Source organism: Ostrea edulis, unplaced genomic scaffold (genome assembly GCF_947568905.1).
Source record: "Ostrea edulis unplaced genomic scaffold, xbOstEdul1.1 scaffold_67, whole genome shotgun sequence".
NCBI classification, from domain to species: Eukaryota; Metazoa; Mollusca; class Bivalvia; order Ostreida; family Ostreidae; genus Ostrea; species Ostrea edulis.
Genome location: NW_026606028.1, coordinates 72,793 through 79,950, shown reverse-complemented (window position 1 = coordinate 79,950; position 7,158 = coordinate 72,793). Strand labels below are relative to the sequence as shown.

Genomic DNA, 7,158 nt, shown 5'->3' with positions numbered 1-7,158 from the left:
GAATTCTGGGTAAACAGCTGTCTCCTCTTATGTCTGAAAATTATGTTAATTAGCCGATTTATCGCCTATCAAAAAATAGTTCACATTGATACTATGTTCCATTTTTATTAAACTGTTATATATAAATTCTGTTTTATGTCAGATTGAAGAAGTCTTCCTTGTATGTGATCTGTTGTATTTATCAAGCAGAAATTGTGTGTAATTAGAATTTTAATATTAAACTCTGCACTATTTCTCTGTATCCATACGCGCCACGCTATCCTGTTTATCAACAAGAAGAAAACGTCTTGCCTGAGAGAACTGATATATTCTTGCCAACGCATTAACTCAAGATAATTATCTGAAACCCAATGTGTTAATTTCGTACAATTTTACCAAAATATTTCTTTTGGACGCATTTTTTGAGATTTTATTACTAAATCTGGGTGTAAACATGTAATCTTCGATCGAAAGGGCCGAGCGCCATTTCCCGTGCTCTTTCATGGTCAAGTCAGATAGCTGTAAACTTTGATTAAGAAATATAAATGAACATGTTTTTGTGAATATATTTGTTATTCAAGAAAAGAACTCCATTGGAAGTAATATATTGGAAATCAAGTTTACATTTCTTTGTCACGAAATATGATTTATCTCAAGAGTTGAATGAATTATCTCAAGAGTTGACACTTGTTTTCAAGAGTTGATATTTCAAGAGTGGAAATTTTCTTGGACTGGTTTAACTTTGACTCAAGAATTGAATGAGTTATTTCAAGAGTTGACAGTTGTTGTCGTCATCAGATATGAAGGGTAGCAAAAAAGAAAAAAATCATGATTTGATAGTCATCAAAGGGGAGAGCCCAAAATCTGTCAAAAAAAGAAAAAGTCACAATGTAAGAAAAGATCCCATAATTTGAAATGCGTGTCTGCCCAACTTTCATCAAGGGTCAGAAACTTTCTCAGAATATAGCAGAGGTAAACAATGTGTAGCAAATTCACTTGTGTGCATTGCATTTAATGCAGTTAACCAAAAATTGTTTGGAGATTGGGATGCGAATGATATTCATTTTGTTCTCGAAAAAGGTGATGTTTTATACAAGCATGCAAGACAGGCCTGTCCACATGAACATCTTAACCCAGAGGACTTGCCCAAAAATGTTTGCATTCAAAATCAGTTGCTTCATGTGTCTGCTTTACCAGTTTATGCAGGGGAAATACAATCAATTTTGTTCATATGAACTCTTTTAAGCGGAAATACCCAAGAATTAGTGAAACATTTTGTCACATTTTTTTTTTTTACAAATCTCACAACAACAACCACAGAGTAAAAAACACTGTAACTTATGTGAAACCTTCGTTTCATAGTGTTGATTCAAGTATGTTCAAGTAATAACCCCCAGGGGTAGGGTATGCCAACAATTGGGGATCAATACTTTACAATGAAATATATAGGATTTTTTAAAAAAAATCTTCTCAAGAACAGCAAAGGCATCATTAAAAATATTGATATATGGAAGCATCCTTAGTTAGTCTAGATTCAAGTTTGTCTTAGTTACGACTCCAAGAGGTTGGATGGGACCACATTTTTAAAAATCTTCCTACTAAGCACATCCTTGGTAGGTCAGATGTGCATTGTGGCTTATGGGCCTCTTCCTCACATATAGCTTAATTATGCTTGCTACTCAGTTTTAGAATGTTTCAACAGTTAACACATTTCATTACCTCAAATTGAAGGTATAACATATGCTTCTGGATTACAAATAATACCATCCAACATATTATATCCTTCATTTAATTCGATCTTGCATTAGAATCCATGCCATTCACTGCCAAACGTCACCTCGTTTCAGTACCTTCAGTACTTTGATTGTTATTATGATCTGTTGATATTGACCACATTATGTAATTGTTTTCGTTTGTCCTGAAGAAGGGACGGGTCGTCCCGAAAATTTGACAATCTCGTTGTTCGTGTCGTTGGTCATTTTAGTGCTTTGTATATATATATATATATATATATATATATATATATATACTATAATATAATTATATATCTGTTTGTTTTTTTATAAAGAAAATTAGACAGTGTTATATTTGTGATGATTTGTACATTTGTAATTACTTAACAATTGCAGAAGCTCAACTAAGTTACTTAAATTATTTCAAAGAAAATTATTTATCATTAATTATATCCTGTAGAAGTGATTGCGAGTTACTGTATATGCAGTCGGATTTCAGACTCGTGCTAGAAATAATGACTCTGAAGCAAGAACAGATGTACAGGAGATGTTGGAACTACACTGTGATTTGAAGATCCTCTGCATCATACAGCAAAACTTGGAAAAGAGCACTTCCCTTTACCACAACAATAGCATACTTGGACACATACACTTAAATCTGTTTATCCTTAAACAATGAACCCACTTGCTTTTTTTTGTTGTTGGTGTAATTCAGATCATCCTCAAATATGCTTATCTTGTGTGTTTCCGTTTTCTAATCTTGAATGACACATTATTATTTGTTTAAATTTTAATGATGTGAATAATTGGATTTTGATTGTGTCTCTCTACTTCGAAATCTTTCGCTAAAATGCTCAATTTGAGCTGTGTTCATCAGCTTACTTCCGAGTCTTTTTACTAAGATGTGAAGAAAAAGGACAAGATGACACGAATGATGACATATGGTATAACAGTCTACAGCGGATATTTATATTTCTAAACAATGTTTTGTCAGTGATCAACTAATGCTGCTTCAATGCACAGTAAAACATGCTTATAATGAACACCTTTATAACAAAGTCACGTTTATTGCGCAGTGATATTTATTCCCTTACGAAAGGAAAATAACAACAAAATAATTGGATATAATGAAGTTTGGTTACAATGAATTGTGTGTGCTGCCCCTGGAGGTTCATTATAACCATGTTTTACTGTATAATGAAGTTTGGTTACAATGAATTGTGTGTGCTGCCCCTGGAGGTTCATTATAACCATGTTTTACTGTATTTTGTGTCTCCATTAAAGTATTGACTTAAAAAATCCATTGATACATCTCTAAAAGAATAAAATGTTCAATAACAAAATATGAAATATAAAGAACCACTGTTTGGGTTGTTTATATTGTTACAGTTACGGTATACACTCAGATTAAACCCACACATCTGTTGTACCCCCATAATACATGTACAAACAGTCCAGATGTTTATTCCTCTAACGAGTGATTTTTGATGTGATAAATGAAACTTAATCTGTGATTTGGACCTCGGAAAATGAATCTGATTGTATGGGCATTGAATATAAGTGAGAATTTGTAAAGAGTAGCACATGAATGACAAGAAGATTCAAATTATTGTAAATAGACATGATTTTGTTGATATGCATGAATGACAAGAATATTCAAATTATTGTAAATATATATGATATTCTTTATATAAATTCTTTTTAATAGTTCATTTATTTTTTATTTATACCCCACACAACGAGTTATGGAGGGTATAATGCTTTTCACCCATCAGTCTGTCAGTCAGTCCCTTTCTTGTCAGCGCAACTCCTCAGAGACCGCCCAACAGAATTTCATGAAACTTGGTAGTTAATATAAGGACACGCTGTGTAGATGTGCATATTCCCAGGAAAATTCTGATTCAATAATTTATATATTCAATAAGTTATATATTCAATAATTTATATATTCAATAAGTTATGCTGAGGCTGTCTGTCCTGTTGTGTTAGTGCAACTCCTCTGAGATTGCTCAACAGAATTTTAAGAAATAAGGACACTCTGTGTAGATGTGCATGTTCCCAGGAAATTCTAATTTATTAATTTTTCTGAGAGTTCTGCCCACTTTGAATGTTTTTGAACAACTTATGTCAAACGGGTTTCACACAGAGTTCCTGAAAACTTTATTTTTCCGTCGGATCTTTGGACTGATGACGGTGGGGATCTTATCAGCCCGAATAATGTTTTATCAGCCGGAACAATTTCGTGGAATTTTAATTAACAAATTACATAAAATTTAACAATGGATGAATAGAAATATAATCAAATTCAATTCCATTGAATTTTTCTTTGAAATTAAAATTGTTTTAAATACCTTTTTCAAATTGAAAACCCCTGTTCCAAACTCTCAACATGCTGCCATTCAAATAAACATTAAAATGTAGAGGTAAACATATAAAAGATTACTAAAAATTTATGTCGTGAATGACTTTTGAACTTAAAAACGAAAATTTTACTGAATTTTTCATACTTATTGTATACTTTTTGTACATCTAGAATAAATGATTGTGTTGTGTTTTTCCTGAGCTTATTGTGACTTCTGACTTGTTTACATGTACCAATTAAACACTGAGAGGAATTTAATGAAATCTCTTTAAAAATCCTGTTATCAATTTTTAATCAATTAAAGGTATCCAGGTACATGTATGAATAATGTTTTTTAATGTGATTTTCATCCGATTGTCCGTCAGTAATGTATAGCATTACCATTCATTATGTGAGGCATTCTCAAGCAATGTTGGAGCGTGGGGTATCTGAGCTTGCTCACCTTTTCTTTCATTTAATATGTATACGTATTTTGTTTTATGCTAGAATTTGAAATAAATGAATGTCAAATTGGAATGTTTGTTTGTGAAGGACTCTATAAAATGGAGGGTTTGTTTTTATATACCCATCTTAAAAGGGAAATATGTTACAGCGATGTCTGTACATCCGTCCATTTGGGGGTTTTCTGTTTCTATTTTCATTTCTCAGTCACATATCAAGCTAGAACTTGCTGTGTAGCTTCTTTTTGGGTCACGTTACTCTAGATCATGTGCCAATTTTGAAGCTTTTCAACCTCTGGAGTTTTGCCCCTTTTCTTTTTTCATTAGGACTTACATTGGTATTACTGACTAACATGGTCTCGTGTTCTGGAAAAGATTTTTTTAATTATATATTCATGTACTATCTCCAACCTCCCCCCTAGAACCATGGTGTAAAGAAACTTGAACCTGCACTATCTGAGGATGACTGCATACTGATCATCACCATGTTGTTCTTGAGAATATTTTCCTCTTTTTTTTTTCTTTTTTTTTTACCATATATTCCCATCATAAATCTTTGAATCCATACATGTACCCCCGGGGCATTGATTTGTGGCCAAACCTACATGTACCCCCGGGGCATTGATTTTGGGCCAAACCTACATGTACCCCTGGGGCATTGATTTGATCTTGAATCTGTACTACCTGAGGATGCTGGCGAATTAATCAATATGACTAATCCTGGTTATGTTGCTCGTTAGAATAAGATTTTCACTAAAAAAAAAACTATGAAGCTTCTTCTGGATCATGATTTGAAGAGACCAAAATCTGCAGTACCTTAGGATGCTTGCATATTAGTACGACTGACCCTGCTATTCTTGAGAAGATTTACAAATAGTTCCATGTAAATTGTGGTCCCACTCTACCCCAAGATTTGAATAAACTGGAATCTGTGTTACCCGAGGATGCTTGCATATCGACTTGACTAATCATAGCCTAGCGAATCATGAGATCTTTTAAAGACTTCTTACTATCCTCCATTGTGGAGGACAACAAATTGAACAAATTTGAATATGCACTTCCTGACGTTGCATGCACATTAGCATGATAAATCATGCTCTTGAGAGAATTTTTTTTAAAGTCCCCCTCTCCCCGATATATTCCCTTATAAAACTTTGTTCCTCTATTGTGGCCCTACCCTGCCCCTGGTGTCCATGATTCAAACAAATTTGAACTTGAGTCTGTACTACCTGAAGATGCTTGCATACGAATATGAACCATCATGGCCTTGCTGTTCTTCAGAAGGAGATTTATAAAGATTTTCCTGTACATCCCCATGTAAATATTTAATCCCTTATTGTACCCCCCCTCCCCTAAGGCCATCATTGGACAAACTTCAACCTTCATTATGTCAGGAAGCTTCCATGCAAGTTTCATCTTTTCTTGACTGGTTCTTGGCCGGGGAAGAAAAATCTTTAACTGACCCCATCCTAGTTTGCCGTTTGATGACCCCTCTTTTCGTAAATATATTGGAGCGACTTCATGAACTAAATATATTTTCCCCGAAGAGAAAACAAAAACAAGTCCGCTAACAAAGAAGCATAATTCGTGCCCATGGGAATTTCAACAGACTGTTGGAAAACCTGATCCACAAAAACTACTTAGATATTGACAATGATGAACTCCCAGATCTTTTTGTGTGTGGAATCAGAATGGTGTTTAACAAAGTACTTTAATGTTTTGCATAACTAATCACATTTCAAGATGGGAATATTTTCCAAGTTCCAATTTCTTTGAAGAACCTGTCTATGATGTTAAAAAGCCTAGTCTTTGATTTACCATGAGGAATGATGGTGTAAGTGTTGAAAAGTCGAATGTTTTGATGCTGTTGATTGTGGAACAGGCTCTAGACAAAAATATGTGGATGCTAGTAAACAGAAATACGAAAGATGAGAGCACATCTCCCTGGTTATGGACCTGAGTCTTACCGACACACACATATATATATGTACTATTCTAGTGGATACTTGATACAAAAGAGCATAAACTGAGCTTTTTCCTCATAAATTTTATTTCCATATTGATTTCTTTTGTAAATCAGTGAGTTAGTGGTGATTTATGAACAACAGTATGAAAAAAATATATGATAAAATACACACAGTTTTAAAACTTAAAGGTAATATGAAACGATATCCTGAAGAAATTGGGTTATGTATGGAACTTCATTAATCAAGGTTTATTAAACAAGAATTCATTTTAATTTTTTTTTATTCAATGCATTATAACGTCATAACAGCTGCATGATCAAATGTACTCGATCATGTGGATTCCCTGTCTAACCCATTGATTTATGTAATCGTTTCCCACTTTTTGTAAGCTTTAGAGATTGGTTTTCTACTGGCTTTATTATTACCGGTAGGCCTAGAAGGTCTCTAATACAGTGTTGAAAATCCAGTGCTTGAAGAATGTTAGCATTAAGTTATACTTATTCACTGTCATCGTTTATATCATTTTCATCTCTACTCTCATCCATGATCATTTCTAAAAATTCTTGAGGTTTAGGCCATGCACAATTTTCTCTCACAACCTATGTCACCCAAATGACTTACAAAGGAACTTCCAAAGCAATTAGTATTCTTAACATAATTGATACAATATATAAACG

The 7,158-nt window shown here is 33.6% G+C and overlaps 1 long non-coding RNA gene across 1 annotated transcript; it reads left to right on the top strand.

Moving 5' to 3' along the window:
* The first annotated feature begins 2,612 nt into the window (after window positions 1–2,612).
* On the top strand, window positions 2,613–4,590 carry LOC125667465 (uncharacterized). The gene is made up of 2 exons (XR_007367197.2): window positions 2,613–2,881; window positions 2,952–4,590. It is a non-coding gene; the product is annotated as an uncharacterized LOC125667465 (long non-coding RNA).
* The last annotated feature ends 2,568 nt before the right edge of the window (window positions 4,591–7,158 follow it).